A 19,268-nucleotide genomic window follows, 5' to 3' on the forward strand; every position below is an offset into this window, starting at 1 on the left:
TACAGTGAAGGAAAGACATTGCTCTTTTCAGTAAGGACTGTCTCTAAACAAGGCCACAAATGAGGCTGACCTGAACTTCCTTTAAATACCAATAATGATAACATCCTTTGGCACAGCATCGTGTCTGTGGCATTGTTTTTCAGCACATGCTGACATGATTGAGAACGAGCTTGGCTGAGGACACAGTTTGTAGTGCTAGAAAACTTAGAAAACTCCGTGGCTCCACAAAGGGCAGCAGGGGTCTCCAAGTTCCTGAGAAAAATCTCCTGGGAAAGAGCATTAAGAAATACATATTTCTGCCCCGATCGCCACATTATAGTAGATGTACTTGATGGAAAATTACTGTAATGTAGTTTACGCCAAAGCTCAGATGGAGATTTCTGCATAAAAGAAATCATTGTGAGCCTTGAGAATGTAAATAAAACTGAGAGGACAACAGAGTCCCTAGCAAGATAAGCTCCCCAGCCTGCAGTATTGAAAATATCATTCCAGCAATGAGAATATGGGTCAGTGTGCAACATATTATGTCTGTCAGTAATGCAATATTCCTAACCACATGAGAAGTCATTTAGACCAGCAATAGTAATAATTTAGTGTTGAGAGGTGGTGTAACTATATTGTGAAGAGTGTTCATCATTGAAAATGTATTCATGTGTTCAGATATGTTATCTTGGTAGAATGCATGGGGATCGTTTTATGAATGATAAACATTACTCACACTCCCTACTAAGGGAAATCATTTTCTAAGAATACTACACTGCCTTTTGTCTTTTATAAAAGTCCTGATTAGGTAAAGAATTATTGCGGTGGAAATCAATTCCCAGGTCTTTCCCAGTTAGAGGCAGATATAATGGTTACTCATTAATTATATTTAAAGCTCAGGCTATGCCAGCAGTTTATTTATTCAGCACATACTTATGGCCCGCTTAGCACTGTAGGCTAGATGATTTGCACAAGTACAAGATGCAGGTAAGAAGATAAGCTCTTGCGACAACTTAACCCCACCGCCCTTTGTTCTATTGCTTTTATGGAGCCTGCAGAAAGTCTAGGAGAAACTTCTACTGAGCCTCGGACAGAAAGCAAGGACAAATTTCAAAGCTTTTGGTGCTTTTCACTTCAGAGATAGTGACTCTGACAGGATAATTTCCTCTTCTGGTGTCTTGTTTTAGATTTTTATGTAGTAGAGAAGGCTCCTTGAGGCTCAGTGTTTTGAAACTGGGTTAGAAACTGAATTTTACCTGTCCCTTTGGTTAAAAAAAAGAGTAGATAAGGAGTTGAAAGGGCAGCTCGGTAAAATTATAGTTCTTAATTCCTAATGTAAACAGAGAGCCGCAGGCAGGTTGTTAAAATCACATTTGCTCAAAATTAACAGCCCCAAATAGCAGCCATATGTGGGCTCATCAGTAGAGTAAGGCATGCAACTTTAAACACTCACCTCACTCAATTTCTATTGAAAACTCCTGTATCCAGCCCTCAAAGCCTTGAAATTCAATGAATTTCACTGATCATCCTAAACCAAGTCACGAGACTGGAATATTTGCAAAGTGAAGATAGTTCTTAACTGTGAGTAGAACTAGAGAGCCCCACCCCCTTTTACTAGACGTAAAGACACAGCACCCTTGGAGTTCTGGTATGTTCTTGCCCTGCACAGGAGTCTGTGCAGAATTAAAGAGGCATTGTAAATGCTTCAGTGTATTGAATTTTCTTTGCCCCTTTCAAAAACTCAAAGACACATTGCAAGCAACTGGTGCTCAAGTCTGACACAGCCTAGTGGTGCCGTTCTTAACCAGGGCTTGGAGGCTTGGTGCAGAAAGTATGATCATGCATGGTTCATGCAGAAGATAAAAGGTTCTTTCTTCTGGTTTTTGGTGGATGAATGAGATTACAGCAAAGGAACTAAAGTAGCACATGGATGAAAGCAGGACCAAGGGAAGCAGCCCTATTCAGTAAGTCTGGCCAAGGAAAGGCGACTGTGACGCAAAATGGATTTCCCAGGCATTGCATAAGGGAGAAGCTTAACAAACATACAGGGGCCTTTATGAAGAACCAGTCTCACTGCAGCTCAGCACAGACAGACCCAGTCTGTGCCTGTTTTTCCAGCGTAATTGCCAATAATGCCCCTTTGATTCTTGAAACACTCATGGTCTAGATGGCAAGTTATACACTCACTATTCTTGAAAGCTCCCACTTAATAACTTTCTCAACTAGCATTCCATTACATTTGGAAACAAGTCCAATATTTTAACCTGGCCCTCAATACCTGCTATGAGTTAGGTAGATCACTTCAGTAAATAAAACCAGTCATGGCTACTTGTGTAATTATTATACCCCCCCCCCTTTCATCTTCAAACTTGCCTTCCTTTTTTGTGCCTCAAGGCCATGAGATACCTTATTCTTCTGGATCAGACGATTCTTCCTGCTATTTTCTGACTGTATGCATGACTCAAATAAGAACTTGAACATAACTTAAATGAGTCTGAGTTGTTGACAATGACTTGCATTTTCAGATCCTGACAGATCTTCTGTTGCTGAAATTGCCTTATTTCTCTTTGGGCTTTTCCCTCTTGTAGTAGTTTTGCAAAGGTTCAGAATACCATGTGTGACAGTCAGAAGATGACACAGCTCTGAATGTTAAAATACACCTTTTTTTTTTAAATTCAAGATTCCTAATAGGGGACAAAAGATTTTTCCATTCATGTTGTATTTTTCTGCTAATCAGTTTAAGGTATTTAATGTCTGTAATCTAAAACTCTGGTCATGAATCTGTAAAAATGAGAAAGTTCCATCCACTTAGAAAATGAAGGGTTTGATTAAAGAAGTTATTATGAAGAGTCTGTGGAACGGAATATGAGAAGTCAACGTTTCAGTCAGTTGCTGAATTTTTAATTCATATTACGTCCATGTAGGGTTTTCAAAACTCTCTCTCTCTGTCTCTCTCTCTCTGTCTCTGTCTCTCTCTCTCTCTCTCTCTCTCTCTCTCACACACACACACACATACACACACATACACACATACACACACATACAAACACACACACACAGACACACACACATGCACATACACACACACACACACACACACACACACACACACACACTACTTCTGTGCCTTCGAAGCAGCGTCTAGAAAATTCAAGAGAGAATGTTGTCATTTAATGGTATCATGGTATCGTTGATGTTTTCTACAGGCTACAATCTAGAGTACTGTAGAAGACAAGCCACTTAGATGACTGTGAAGATTTATACAGACTGAGTTATCCTCTGGATATGTCTTAGAGGGATTAACTAGATTAGGTTTATTGAAATGGGGCGACTTGCAGTACTTCCTGTATTGTATTAGTAAATATCGCTACCCAAATCACCTCTCCAGTGATGGTGTGTGTTCCTTACCACCTGCCAAAATGCTCTGGATTCTCAAATGAAACACACACACACACACACACACACACACACACACACACACACAAAGACGTGTCCTAATGTCTCCTAAGCAGCTCAATGGCTGGGTCGCTCACTCCCAACTTTTCATGTTGCTAACACCTCCCCACTGATACTCCTGAATTATTACTTAACTAAAAATCTATAATCCATCTTTGCTACTCCAGACACAATCGGGGGCAGGAAGTCCCTTTGGGGCTACTCTTCCTCAACTCTTACATGACTGTTACTCTGTCTTCTGTAGCTCTCCTGTCTGGTGCTCCTTCTTCCCTGTCATGGAGGAACTCAATCCTTCTTCTTCTTCCCTGGTTCTCTTACCTGGGAAATCTAAAGTTTCACCTTTGACTTTTTGCCCAGCCATTAGCCACCACCAACTTTATTTACCAAGTAGAGCCACCTGGGGACAGGCACCCATGATATCTTACCTGTAGACAAGCGAATTCCCATGTAATTTGGGAACACAATGTACTATAAGCAATAAACTATATCCACAACAATGTGGCAATAGGTCACTAGGGCTGGGCATCCCCTCTGAATGAGAAGGAGAAAGCAAGCTCAACAGAAGCATCCATCTTTCTGCTTTCCAGCTATGGGTGAATTGCTCCTATTCCTGCTACCATGCCCTTCCAGTGACAATGGCATATTTCCACTCCAGGTACAAATTGAACTATTTCTCTACCCATTGACTTTGTCATAACAGGGATACAACAAACTAAAAAAATTAAAAACGACAATGAACTCTTACATTCCCAATAGCAGCAAAATACCTATGAAAACAATTCTGCAATTCTATCACCCATTACAAATATTTATATTATTTTGGAATATCTCCAAGTCTGATATACTTTTTATGTTCTTTTATGAATCTTAAAGGAGTAAGAATATTCCTAAAACCTTTTCTTAGAAGTACAGTTACATCCTTAAAATTGTATATTTTCTTCAAGATAAATAAGATTACATAAAAGAACAAGACTTTCTTCTCAAGATTTACAGAAAAGAACAATACTTTTCTTTTCCTATTGAATCTATATTGTATTTCTGATAAGCGCTTCACTTCAATGAGGAATCTTAACTTCTGACTTTTCTTCTAAGCTCACTTAGGTCTGACAGGGTCTGGGCACAAACCCTTGTTGGGGAGTAGTTGATAGTCAAGTTCACTTGACATAAAGAAGATTCAGTTCTTGGATGCCTTCTGAGACCCTGACAGGGCAGGACGTAACTTCTGGAAGAGAGACTCAAATCTGAACCTATTCCTAAATTTAGGAGAATAGCATAGATGTACTTAACAGCCACACTCATCCTGCTCCTCATTCAGAAGATACCTATTTCAGTATTCCCATTTGAGATGATGTGAATACAGAAACAAACTTATGAAACAGTAAGCACTTTCCCCCTGACAGCTGCGTTCTAGGGTTTCAGACTAAACATCTCTGGTAAAGATGCCCTGGAGTGAGGTGTTCAGTAAAAGTGATCCCAAAGTGCCCCAAAGATTTATAGAATATTTTTCATGTTTTTCATGTTCTTAAAGGAATTAGTTAACAATTACAAATAAGATGAGGACGGGAATAATGTAAAACATGAATATTCAAAGTCCTTGAGTGGTTGGACAAACTTAATGACAAAGAGAAATACTTCAAGCAGTGTGTGTGTGAGTTGGGCAGGGATGAGGGCTGGACCTCGGTCTTCTGGTGAACAAATTCCTAGGAAGGAAACATGAATCTATTCTTTTCCACCTCCCACAATAACAGCATCAGCAATGATTCTTACAGCAATATTTAGCATTTGTCTATTCCACATTTCCACAATTTGTTTGTTTTCCATTATTTAAGCAGGACCTCATAGGACACATGGTAACCTTTGGGTGGAACTTCTAGGTAACAGACTTTATAGCAATAAAAGTAAGAGGTATCACATGCTGGATGAGGTCTGCCCAGTTGACTTTTAAGAACACCTTCAGTACTTCTAGCTATGGTTCTCTCTACACAAAAAGCCTACATTTATACATTATGAATAAATTGTTATGCTACTTAATAAATTATTATTTGATGCATATTCATTTCACCTTTCAACAGATGATATTTCACCCAATCAATATGTACAAAACTAAGAGACAAACAAAAACCCCAAACAAAACAAAAAAAAAAAGGAAAATCTTGGTATCTTCAAAGGTCATCTTGGGGGGAGATACACACACACACACACACACACACAGAGAGAGAGAGAGAGAGAGAGAGAGAGAGAGAGAGAGAGAGAGAGAACAAGATAACTCCATAATACTGGAGAACAAAGACTAAGACTTCATAGTTAGACAAAAGGAAATACTTGACTTTTCTTCATTCACCAAATAGTACTATTCTCAATTCTAAGGCTCACTGTATTAAATAAAATGGAGAAAAGGATAAAATGGTTTTGCCAAGGATAACTGCCTTTTATCAGAGTCCAGGAAGTGTCTATCAAACACTGAGTTAAAGACAAATAAAGTCACTGAAGCGAAAGGCATTTCCCAGGGAACACACATAGCTTACGTAGAAAACTAGACTGGCTGAGGAAGAGTCAAAGGATGAATTGGTATGTTTGGGAATAACAAAGACAATTTGGGAAGAAGCATGTATCCATCAATGTGCAAAGAAAAACTACAATGTCCTTGACTCTTACAAACAGCCTTTAAAGATGCAAATTCTTAAATGCCAACTGCACATTGCTGGATTGTTTCCATGTCACTAAAGATAACAACAACAACAACAACAACAACAGCAACAACAATTCTGAGAAGGTGTAAGATAATCATGGATGAAGTTTTGGAATGGCAGTCTTACCTAGTGACCTCATTGGATGAGATTGTTTTCCATGAAATATTAAGACATAAAGATGAGACTATATGTATTCCAAGATTATCGCATGTCTCCAGAGATAAAATACACATAGAAAAGATCTGGGAAATATTGATCTATGAATAAATTTTCTTAATGATTTGTTCACCTAGAAATGGAGGGGTACTGAGAGGTCTCTAAGTGTTCTGTAAGTTCATATAGTTGGAATTACTCTCTGGTTAATGCTTAGGGTGTGTGAGTTTTCTGAACAAACCACTGTGGTACATATACAAGCTCAAGTAGGCTTCTCTTGTATGGTACCTACCAAAGGATTGAAATACATGAAGAAGGAAATGCAAATTGCTAACTGGAAAGAAACTACATACTGCCAAAAGTTCTTTATCTGTAATTCCTTCAAAATAAGACCACCCAGTTTTTGAGTAAGTTACATTACTCAGGACTAAGCAACCTAGCTTCCACAACCATTGTGAGTTCTTGAACTACTGTTTCATTTGATGCCTTTCAAAGTCCATTTTTAACTTGAGTATAGGAAAAATATAATAAACTGTGTATTGCACCATCTCAAATTTAAAGTGTCAGACATTAGGAACAAAGAGATATGGAGATATTTGCCCTAAAGTGACAGCCATTTTATCTAAATATTATTTTGCTCCATGTGACTCATGGCTTAGCCAAGTTATTGCACTTGGCTTTAAAACAAGACACAAATTTGGAGAGCTGAAGAGAACAAGTTCATTTTGTTTTAAACACGTAGGTTAGTCTTCAGTGCAAAGCACCGCTCTGTTTTCTGTGCTGTCTTTGTCTCTCCTGAGACAGTCTAAAACATAAAATCGGTCACTATAGCAGGGTCCACTACTCAGCCATTGTTAGTGTGCTTCACTGCCTTTTGATTATGTTCAAGAGAATAGCAAAGGAGTCACCTATGTTCCCCATGGATTTAAATCATAAGTATTCCCTTACCTTCATGCTATACTGGGAAACCATTTGATTTTTCCCTTTCTTGGGATGCTAGCTGAGAATGTATCACTCAGTGCTTCACAAGAAGACTTCAGTATTACTATTACGCTTCTTTTGTTTTTCCTCTGAAAACATAATATTTATCATTTTTCTTCATGTGCTTCAAGGAGAGAGTCAGAAAGCAGGACTCAAGGTTTATTTTACAAAATGCTGCTGCCTCCCTGGTGTAAACATTAGCCATGACTGTCCCTTTAATTTTTGACATACAAAAGGGAATAGAGCTCATCTAAAAATGGTAGAAATAAGTGCATGTAAAAGAGGATATGGCAAGTGTCAGAGTTATTAAATTCAATCTGAATATTAATGAATCAGGGTCATACTTTCGATGTATGGAAATGTTTTATTCCATTTACTTATAGCCATTTCAATCCATGAGTCTTAAAAGGAAAAATCCATTTTATCGATCAAAATAGCAGGTTTTAGTAGCAGAGATGAGGTGAGGGACTGATTCTTCAACCATCTAGGTGATTTAATGTGATTAAGTCTAGTAAGCCACCTTGCTGTACAGGGAGAAGAACAGGCAGAGGCTTCCAGTCAGGTATTTGCCTCTGGTTTGTATTCATGGCAGATGACACATTGTACTTCCCCAAATTAAAGTACACTGCAAGCGTTGTTACTGTCGGCAAAAAAAAAAAAAAAAAAAAAAAAAAAAAAAGTGGATGTGAAAAATAACAAAGGGTGTATTTTAAAAAATCAGAGAAAATTAAATTTTAGACAATCCAAGTTTAAAATCAACTTACTCGAAAAACGTACAGATAAATGGATTTTGTTGCTAATCTAATCCATTTTCCTGGAACGAAATCTGGCTTTGGAAGACAGATCTATCCTCAGATCTTGGCTCTGCATTTGGTTAGCAATGCTGCCTAAGTTATTTAAACTGTGGCCGCTTAAGCATCCTTAGGTGAAAGGTGGTTAGAATGATACCTATCTGCTGGGACTGCGGAGCAGATTGAGTAAGGTAGTAAGTGTGAAGGGTCACAGTCAAGTAGCCCTAAATCATAGCTGGGGGTCCGTACATCGAGATGGGAGTTTCAGTTTTAAATAAAGGATTGGGCTTTAAAATATTAGTCCTGAATTGTTTCAGTACTAATTGCACTTACTAAAAACTGGTATAATAATGCCTTATCTTTATCGTAGTGTAGTCTGTCGTACAAACGAATTTAAGCCCTCAACATTTTAACATATATCATTCTTATTATCAATATAAAAGTAAATGATAAAATAGAAACGATTCCCTTGATTTCCACCAATTGGCCTCTTTGATCTGCCACGCACACAACAAACTTTGTTCCAGCAATCTATCTACACAAATATACCTGTATATTCTATTAACATCTGACAAGCAGTGTCGTGTCTAATCACAGCACAATCCTACTAACTTGGTCTTACGAAGTGCAGGTATCTGGGAGAACTGAGTTCTCTGGTTTTTGTGGAAGGTGAGACCATCCTCAGCCAAGGGGCTTGGCTTCCTTCCCTGTCCCTTGAGGTAGCTTTTATTTTAAATATTTCAATGCAAATGAGATATGCAAATTTCACATAGTATTTCTTAGGGGTAAAAATGACTTTTTTCACAAGGAGTTAGTTACAGAATCATTTCAGAGCTATTTGTTGACCTTATCAATCTAGCTTGAGGATCAAGGCCACTCCCAAAGTTGGGCTAGGTTCTCCCAAGGTTGATGTCTTTCCTAGATTCATAAATCAGGACTATCTTCTTGAGGAGGACCACCCAACATCTCATGTAAAGAAACCATGTTGATAATAATCTCTAACACAGTCATATCTGACAATCTTTAATTATTTCTAGACTTGGTCTAAAATTCTTTTTACATATATGATTTGAGGCAGAACTGGTGTCAGTACCTAACTTGCAAAATGTGCATTGGAAATCTACATTTGTAAATGGTGCTAACAGTGCAGCATATTTGAAACCAAGACCCATTAAAACTCGTGAAGATCAGTGATGATTTACAGCTGTTGATTTTCCTCCTTCCCTAAGGAGGCTAGCAAGAGTCTGAACAATGTGTGAGGTAGAAACATGGCACTTCCCGAAGCCCTGTAGAGTGAAAACTGCTGCACTGACGAGATTTTTCTCCGGGGTTGGTCATTAGCTCCACATAGATCAGCCATTGAAACATTCATGATGTGATCAATTACTCGAGCTTCAAAACTGTTTCCCTACACAGTATTACGTGTTTATATTAGCCTAAGACCCCCTCACCACCAGCTCTGTTTCCAAAGGCCCATCTGGCAAATTTCCCCCTAAAAGTTACCAATAACACTCATGGACAAAATGTTTCCCCCATATTGCTGTGAAAAGTGCTACCTGAAATAACATTTACCTTTATTATCATCTTATAAGGCATGGGAGAGTCTATAATGTGGGCCCTGTGGTAAAGGTGAACACACTTGTGTAACTAGTAATAACTCTGGTCCCTGCAGCCTAATTTTCTTATGGATAAAGTAAGGATATTGATACTATCCATCTCTTATGTTTGACCTCTTAGGCTAAAGTCAACAAATGACAGCGGAACAGGTGTAGTTGCACTGCATCGTTCTGAGCAGTGTAACTGCTGACGTCACCATTATATTCTGACCAGTGTGTTAATCATCCTCAAACTGGTCAAACATTTCAGTCATCCAATAGCAAAACACTGCTGAGGGAGAAAAAGGAAAGGGTGTCTTTGTAGCACTAGAACATTTGACTCGAATGTTCTAGAAGGGCTGTGCAAACCCATTCTGAGCTCTTAGCATTGCAGCGCACTCCTGTAGAACTCCTATAGCTTGAGTGTCTCACATCAGGTCTGTATTAGGCAAAATAAATTCACTTATCCATACCGTTGGGTACAGCTTAAAATGTAACTGCTTGTATTTTAAAAAGTCTCAAATACTTTAAGAGACTGCCTGATTCTATGTGTTTAATGAAAATTACTTAAATGGACCTCGGTAAAGTCTTGAATTCTCTGTTCTATGTTGACATAGGAAAGCAAAAGAGAACAAAAAGAGCTATTGATCACAAGTCTCAGTGCTGTGTAGTATTTTCCTTTTACCAGGCAGGAAATTTAAGGTCGAAGCAGTATAGCCTGCTCTCAGATGGTCTCTGGTGAAGGGTCTTTGTTTCAATTCTACAGCATACAGTAAGAGTAAATTTTAAGGCAATGAAAACTTAAAATTCAGCCATCCAAATACAAACTAGAATTTCTTTAGTTTGGAGTTAGTAATCTTGCCAAACTGCTTTGAATTTTGTGAAGATATACTCTTCTTACCTCTACTTGCTGACTATAGACTGCTGACAGGTGTGTACTCTGTCACTTATAGAAAGTCATTACTCTTGGCATAAAAGGTTTTGGATTTGTCCTTCTCTTTCCATAAATTTACCAACAACTTCACTTAGAATTCTCCTTTCACATTTCAAGAATTTAGGACATAGCACAATTCAGTGCTATGATCTATCAAAAAAAGTCTTCTCATAATGAGACATCTATAGTAAGCCTTATAGCGTCAACAGGAGAGACACTGAATCTGTGTCAACTAAAGGGCGACCCACCCATGACATGTTCTGTTTTGCTAAATACAAGGCACACTCTATACAAGGCACATGCATCACAGGTACAACACCCTTCTAAATGAGATAGTCTGCGTTTTAACCTTTGGTCATGTCACCTAAGCCTCAATCTTACTTGTATAAAATGAAATGATTTAGTCTTAGGAAATGGTTCAGTTATATGAAAATGAAAGTGTCTGATATAAATAGCAAAATGCAGAATGATTTAAGTACCAAAGTTTTACTGTTGCGTTTTACTTGGATTTTAAGAATTCCCAAGACTGTATTTAAAACCTACTCCAATGTAAACTTTGAGTTCTTCTTTATAAACTTATTTATATTCTACTCCTTTGTCTCTTATATTATTCTCTCTTATAGATGGAATGTATACTATTCTTTCTTTATACACGTTAGTGTCTAAACCATAGTCACATGATTTTTACGTGATGGTTAGTTATGTAAATGAAGTTAGATCTAAACATATGTATTTCTAGCTTATTTGATATTCAGTGTAAGAATTAACCCAAATAACTATACTGTAGAATGATAAATTTATAACATTTCAAGCCACCTACCTTCTACAATTTGTCCCTGACTATGGTCTCTCTAGTGCTTGCATAATTGACATAATAGCTCTAAGTAGGAGCTACTATTGATGAAATTATATATCCTTGACTAAAATATTCTACATACAAAGAATGTGAAATTTCCTGTTACACCCCTATTTACTCTATAGGAGTACAGAGCCTACTTATTTAAAAGTTGGGTTTACATGATAATTCTATTGCCTTCGGGACTATCTAGACAATGAGTAAAAGCAAGCTTGATCATGTCAGTGGACAGGCACCCAGTTCTCCTCTGCCAAATAATTCATGCCTTTAGCATGTCTGTGGAAACATTTAGTCCCTCCTTGAAATGAGACTAAAATAAATTCTCAATTCCCTCTGTTCTTATAGTTAAGGATGCTTTTATTCTTCAAAGTATTATTATTCTTCAAAGATTATTATTTCTCCTGAAATGTCTTTAGAAAGAGACATAATGCAGTGAAGTCCAAATTTTTCCCAGTGAGGTTTCTTTGCTCCATCCCTTCCTCAGATTCATTTTTTATTTAGTGTTGCTTTCCCTTTTCATAATTTATGGCATCATATATGCCATAGACAATTGTCGTTGTCCATGCCATATTTGCATTCATTTTTTAATGTAGGGTAGGTCTGCTGATGACAGCTTTCATTGTAGAATGTAGATCAAGGAGGTTTGCCTTTTCCTAAGTCAGGAAGTTCTCCCTTGAATCTAAAAGCAGTCTTTTACACAGGAGTTGAAAAGTTCACTCAGAAACCCACTTCAACACCCTCCCCTCATCATATTTCACAGCAACACGTTTCTTAATGCAGCAGATACTACTGCCTTTTAATCCAGCTTTTGAATGTCATCTGCAACATCATTTTGCAGCTAAGCTTCTAAATTTAGCCTTCAGTGTGTCTACCTAATTCTACCATGAGTGGATAATTGCTCAATCCTCTACATCGTTTAAGAATCTACGCTAATTTTCTTTACTGTTCTTTAGGAAAAAATACCCAAGATTATTTACTTGACCTTCATTGTACACCACTTATAATGAGATTTTTTTCCACTTAGAATTTCACACCACAGAAGTCATAAACCCAGCCTTTCATAACTGAAAATAATTGCATTCGATGCTTTTGACTGGAAGATATAAAAAAGTTACTATGGCTGAAAAATATTTTCTTTGATTTTAAAGTCTTAGTATTTCCTTTTAAAACAGTAAACTGCATAATGTTTTATCACAACCTCTCCCTCATGTATAATAAAATGTATCTTCAAAATGATGGGCGCTACGAACTCTCATAGAAATCATTCCACCTTCCCAGAAGAGATGCTCCAGAGAAGGAAGATAAACAGATGTGAGGATACAGGTGAAACGAGATGAGATGGTGAAAATATAGGTTAGAATTTTGCTTCTGGGAGACATGTATGAAAAAGACTGAAATATGGAAATTCATCCAAGAAAGTTATCTAAACCATGATACAGAAGACCTTTTACGTGGTCTTGAGATAGGAGAAAACATGGCACATAGAGAAAACATACAGCTGAAGGGGACCTCTGCCTACTTTTGTTTGGAATGGCTTGCTTTCCTACACCTTGAAACCCAGAATGCCTTTGTTTACCACCCACCTCCACCCCCCTTTAGAGCTTCCAGACCAGCTGATACAAGCACAATGGACAGTGTCACCAGAATGCAGCATTTCTTTACCCAGTCACTAGCAGACCCAGGCACATTGTTTTGGCAGTAGATGAGCTCCCTTGTCAGAGCCCCTGCCTGGATGTCTGCCAGATGTTCCCAGGGAGAGACAGAGCCCTCTCCAGAAGCAGCTCTCCACAGCGCAGCTATGCAGGAGAGTTTATTCCTGACCTTATTCCTGCTACTTGTTGGAAATGATTTGTCTTATCCTCGTGTACAATATCTTGTGCTATTTGATATTCCCAAATATATTCTGGGCAGTAAAAGAGATTAAAACAAACAAACAAACCAGAGAGTAAACTTGTTTCTGGTATCCTGTCAGCGAGAAAATAATGATTTATTGTCTGTAATAAAACCTCAGGTGTACTTTGAAGAAATTATTTTCCTCTCATTCATATGGTCTGATAATAACTTAGGAATTATGAAGAAAAATGCTGAAAGAAGATGTTTGTGGTTTTAGAAATGCGTCTGTGAGATTAAAAAGAATAAACTCTCAGCTCTCACATTATTATGCAACATTGTATCAGCCCAAACAAAATGCTCTGAACTAAAACAACAAAGAGCCTCCAAGACCTTCCATCTCTCTGTCTTTGGCTGAGGTGACTATTGGAGCAGACCTGACATGAACTTAAAAAAAAAAATAAGTAGATTATTAGTGTGCATAAAAAGGCAGCGTTTATAGCCCTTCCAATCACAATCCTTTAAAGAGTCGCCATTTCCCTTTGCCATTTTCTCAAGATAAGGGTCAAAAGTGGGGTAGGCGTTCCCCTGAGAAAACCTGTAGCTCAGGCTTGTAACTGACCTGTATTGAGCTAGAAGTGAACCTCTTAGGTGTCAGCTCTGGGTTAGCCCAAAGTTCTTGGCTATGGCTGGAAGCACCAATGTGGTAAAGGGCAAGCTAGTGTGTTTCAACAGAAGATAGTTCCTCATATCTGGTAGTTCACACATTTCATCAGCATCTCAGTGGTATCAAAGCTGCAGACACTCAGTAGAAAGAGTGCTTTGTGTTTGGAAATCTGGCTGTGCTTAGCACTGCAACTCCTGGTCTGTCATGTGCTCAGTTTTAAGTGGCCAAGTGGCCAACGGTGCACATAGCTTTAAAGTAGGATTTCAGCCGTTTGAGTTTCCAAATTACAGTGTGAGTGTTCTGAGTATGTTTAAGTGAAATTAGACTATGAGCGATCATGTCCACCAGGTTGAATGTTTTCAACACACTGGGACAGAATGCTCTCACCTTCCAGTGAAGTTTCCTATGCATCCAGTTCTCAGGTACGGTAGCATCACTATTGTAAAGTACAATGAGTTATACTCATACTTATCAGCTGGAGAGAAGGTAGGCGCCCAATGCATTGATAACTGGTCAGTTATTCTGTTTCTCTCTGATAAAGTAATTATCAACCCTCATCTAGACAAAAAATATTGTGTCCAACAATTAAAACCAGGTAAGTAATGCCTGATACATAACATACTGTCTGCCTAAAATATCTACTTAAAAGATCAGGACAAGCACAGTGCATATTTTCTACCAATAATATTGTTTCTTATTTTCACATTTCATTACTGTAGTGCTTTGCAATCTTTGGAATGCGGGCTCGCTGATAGAGCACAGAGTTTTTAAATGTAAATAAATATGAGACATTATCAGATGTTCTGTAGATACTTCGAATGCCTCACAGACACTAATACTTTCCCATTGTCTGTTATGTCTGCTGCAGTGGCTTGTGACTCTAGAACTTCCTGTGCAACTTATATTTCTTGCACTGGAATTATATGCCATGTAATCAACACACATTTATTAATAATGTTTCTATATCTCCCTGTTTACAAATCATGTCATTTAACCATTACATTAATGTGCAAGTAAAGAATGTATAAATGATCCTCAATAGAACATAGCACATGGGTTATTTTCTTCCTTCCTTCCTTCCTTCCTTCTTTCTTTCTTTCTTTCTTTCTTTCTTTCTTTCTTTCTTTCTTCCTTTCTTCCTTCCTTCTTTTCTTTCTTTCTAATCATTCCATTCATTTAAATCTCAAATGATATCCCATTTCCCAGTAATCCCTCCCCCAGCCCTCCAGCCCCCCATCCCACATCTGCCCTCCCCCGCTAGCTACCCTTTTTGCCTGTAAGAGGGTATCCTCACCACTTCCCATACACATACTCTCCCATCCCACTGCTCCAGCATCCACCTATGCCCAGGCATTGAGTCTCCCTGGGCCTCACCTTCCATTGCTGTCAGTCAAGGCCATCCTCTGCTACACATGTAAATGGAGCCGTGGATCCCTCCAGGTACACACTTCTTGGCTGGTGGTCTAGACTCTGGGAGAACTGGGTGGTCAGGCCAGCCTATGTTGTTCTTCCAATAGGGTTGCAATCCCCACCCGCTCCTTCAGTCCCTCAACCAGCTCCCCCACCACGTTCCCTGAGCTCAGTCTGATAGTTTGCTCCAAGCATCCACATCTGCATTGGTCAGTTGCTGGCCGGACCTCCCAAGGAACCGCCACACTAAGTTCCTGTCAGAAAGTGCCTTTTGACCACTGTAACAATGTTAGGTTTCATGTCTGCAGACATGATGGATCCCCAGGTAGGGTGGTCCCCAGTCGGCCCTTCCTTTAGTCTTTGTTCCATTTTTTTGTCCCTGTTCTTCCTTTGGACAGGAGCATTGCTGGGTTATAAACTTTGAGATGGGTGGTTGGCCCAATCCCTTGACCTGGGGCCATGCCTATCTGCTGGAGGTGGTTGCAACAGATTCTATCTTCCTCTTCTCTGTGCATTTCTGCTAAAGTTATCCCCATTGGGTGCCTGGAGTCTCACATTTCCCTGGTATCTGGGACCCTCCAATGGCTATCCCCAGTTTCTCATCCCCCCTACATATTTTTGTTCAATTTCCTGATTCTTTGTACCTCTCTCACATCTCCCCCAGTTCTTGATACTCCCAGTCATATTTCCTCCCCCTCCTTCCTCCCTCTCCAGTGCCCCTTTCCCTCCACCTTCCACAATTGTGTTCCCCCTTCAATGGCAGACTGAAGCCTCCACTCCCTGGTCTTCCTTCCTCCTGTGCTCCATATGGTCTGTGGGTTGTATTATGGACATTTTCACGTGTATGGGGAGACAGAGTTGACAATAAGGACTTTTCAACAATTAGTACAATTAGGCATGGCTGTTCTTGGTAAACAATGATGTCTGGTTAATCTCAAGTGAGAGGTACATTTCTCCTGATACAGATTAAAAAGGCTGGAGCACCGGAGTTTCAATAGTGAGTCTATATTAAAAGAAAGAAAAGCCTGACTCCTAAGAAACCTTACTTGCCAATCCTTTGTTCTTCACTGTAAGACAGAAAGACCGAATGAGACTCACCACAATGGAAACAGAAGGCAGTGGTTTGACAGTTTACCTTCTGTGAGACTCTAAATTAAGGACTACTTTGAGCCAGGACGACAGCAGTTTTTGCTTGTGTTAAATTTTACTTCAACATAAAAGTCTTGAGAAAACAAAACAAAACAACAACAACAACAAAAAAAAAAACCCCAAACGAACAAACCTTCAATCAATCATGTTAAAATTTAATTAAGTTTGGTATATACTTTGCAGTGTCATTGTCATCCGTATATGTTCAAGATAAATTTATGAATCTATTCCTTACTTCTTAAGAGGGAGCACTTGTAGAGGACTATCTGGACTACACACAATCTGATAATACAGACTTTATGGACATCCATTAGTTAGCAAAAGAAATTTCCACAGAAGGTTGTTCATTAAATTTAAGTTGTTTTTTAAATGATTTTTTATCATTACTTAACGAGCTCAAGTTTATTATTTCTTAATAAGATCACCATAAATATTCAGGGAGAACTAAACTGTTGTAATTTTATAAAAGTGTCCAGATTATAATGACTTAGAGCACTGATTCTTGAACTGGACATTTAAAAGCTGTATTTTGAAATACTTGATAATTTTTATCCATTTTCTTCTATGAAGAGCAGGTGAAACATATTTACCTTTGAGACAAGAAAATACATCCCCAGGAGAACAAAAAGGTCAAGGAAGATTAATTAATAATCAACTTGCAAAATGATAACCCTGGGGCAGGGAGGATTAGTGAAGGCAGAGAGGGTGGTACTGCCTGGATGCATAGAATCAAAGCTAGGGTGATGATGGCCATGGGGGTGCAAAAGGCAAGCACCTCAGTGGTGGGGAGAGCCATGTCAGAAGAGGAATTTATGCTGAAAATACTCTTTGTCCTTCAGGCTTAGTGTTTAAGGGATTAATAAACAAAGGGACATTGTGAATGTAATTTTTTCTATAAAAATGTTACAGCCTTCTCTCATTATCTTCCTGCAACTTCTTTCCCAGCAGAGGCTCAAGGAGCTGAGGAGAATTTGTATCAAACCCTTTATCTGACTGAGGCCCAAGCGAGGTGGGAACTAGAGGCAATTCAGCCCTTGCGTCACCAGCCATGCCTGAAGTTCAAGGTGTTATCAATCTAAATGGCCATTCCATTTTCTCCTTCACAGCATGGAAAATCACAAAACTTGGGATTGAGCTTCAAGTAAAAGTTAACATCCTCTCCACCCTGTGTCCTTCCCTTCTCCCTCCCCTTTATTTCATCCTAACCACCACATTCCACCAGGAAGTGGGAGGCTCTGTCACCTAGGTAACCCTCACCACGCATACTTCTCCATCATTCTGAGTTGAGGAGAAAAATCTCTGCATCTCCAGGTCTACCTTTCCACATATTGCTCTTGTAATAGAAGATTCTGTGATCTCATTTTCCTTCTTTCTATAAGTATATTTCTCTGTCAGGGTCATATTTTGGCCATAAGCTGCACTTCTTAGGAAAGTTAGTAAATGCTTCGAGCGATATGGGTGCTACATTAATGTCATAGGGGATTCAAATTTCAGGACAGGTCATGAGTCATATGTTATTAATCCTGAAGAAATTTTTAGACAAAGGGAAGGAAAAAAAGACAAGGTTTTGTTGTTGCTGTTGTATGCACACGCGTGTGTGTGTGTGTGTGTGTGTGTGTGTGTGTGTGTGTGTGTGTGCGTTCGTGTGTGTGTGTGTGATTTTTCCCTTAAGGAGAACCCCCAGAATAATCTAGAAACCCAAGGCTTAAATTGCATAGTTCCTGGCTAATTTATCCAGGCTATCTTAGAAGTGTCTATATTTTTTTAAAAAAATATTTGTATTAGGCATTGAAGGCCAGGGTTACTTTGTACTTTGGAGCTGGGGACTAGACCTGGGTGGTTGCGCATGATAGATTAGCACTGTGCCAAAGAGCTGCACACTGCCCCAGAGTTGGTAGCTTTAGTTGGTAGTCATTTTTTTGGTATAAATAGATTTCTACTCAAGAAATTTTCTTAAAATCTGATAACATATATTTATAAGCATCCAGCTCTATCAGAAGATAGTTTAGAGAGTATAGGTGTAACTTCTTCATATTTACCAATACTTGAAGGAAATGGTTCGATTATAAATAGGAGTCAACTAGCAGAAAATATTAAAGAACTCACAATTCATTATTAAATGCACTGAGGTTTTTCACAAAGACAAAAGTGAATTATAGTGCTTATCTACATAAGTATGCACATATTAAATGTCATATTTGAAACTATAAGTGGGCATAATTTATGTTTTAGTAAATAGGCTTTTTCATTCTAAATGCTCATAGTTCTTTAAAACTGAAGCACAGCACAGTTTTGCTGTGTTCCCCAATAACACTTATACCTTAAAATATGGAAAGGATTAAATCACATTTACAGCATGAAATGTTATGCTGTTATGCATTTGGTACTGAAGATGAAATGTACTTCTTAAAACAAATTCAGATGAGAAAAGCTTCCAAAATAATATTATGTGAGGATAGGTATTTAGACCCTCTACAAACAAGAGTCACAATTTCTCAGTGTGGAGCTCAGAGAGCACGTCTTCCAGATTATACTGAGACTCAAGCCATGGAGGGACACCGAACTGTACATTAGCGGAAGAGGATGACCATTTGCCAAGCTTCCAACAGGTCTGAAAGATGACAACACTTATCAGTGAGAGCATAACATGCGTGTTCTTTTGTGTTTTTCACTCAGAAAGATATTTTCTAGTTCATTCCATTTGCCTAAGAATTTCATGAAGTCATTGTTTTTAATAGCTGAGTAGTACTCCATTGTGTAGATGTACCACATTT

At 38.6% G+C, this 19,268-nt stretch overlaps 1 protein-coding gene and 1 long non-coding RNA gene across 4 annotated transcripts in view; one reads left to right on the top strand and one right to left on the bottom strand.

Annotated features, from left to right (window-relative positions):
- Sema3c (semaphorin 3C) overlaps positions 1 to 19,268 on the bottom strand; it is a 164,002-nt gene that overhangs the window by 87,613 nt on the left and 57,121 nt on the right. The window lies entirely within an intron of this gene.
- Positions 17,739 to 19,268, top strand: part of LOC120102215 (uncharacterized) — a 51,632-nt gene continuing 50,102 nt past the window's right edge. Inside the window, exon 1 of the long non-coding RNA XR_005503414.2 lies at positions 17,739 to 17,805. This is a non-coding gene — a long non-coding RNA (uncharacterized LOC120102215). The remainder of the gene's footprint in view (positions 17,806 to 19,268) is intronic.

This window comes from Rattus norvegicus, chromosome 4 (genome assembly GCF_036323735.1).
Source record: "Rattus norvegicus strain BN/NHsdMcwi chromosome 4, GRCr8, whole genome shotgun sequence".
Lineage (NCBI taxonomy): Eukaryota > Metazoa > Chordata > Mammalia > Rodentia > Muridae > Rattus > Rattus norvegicus.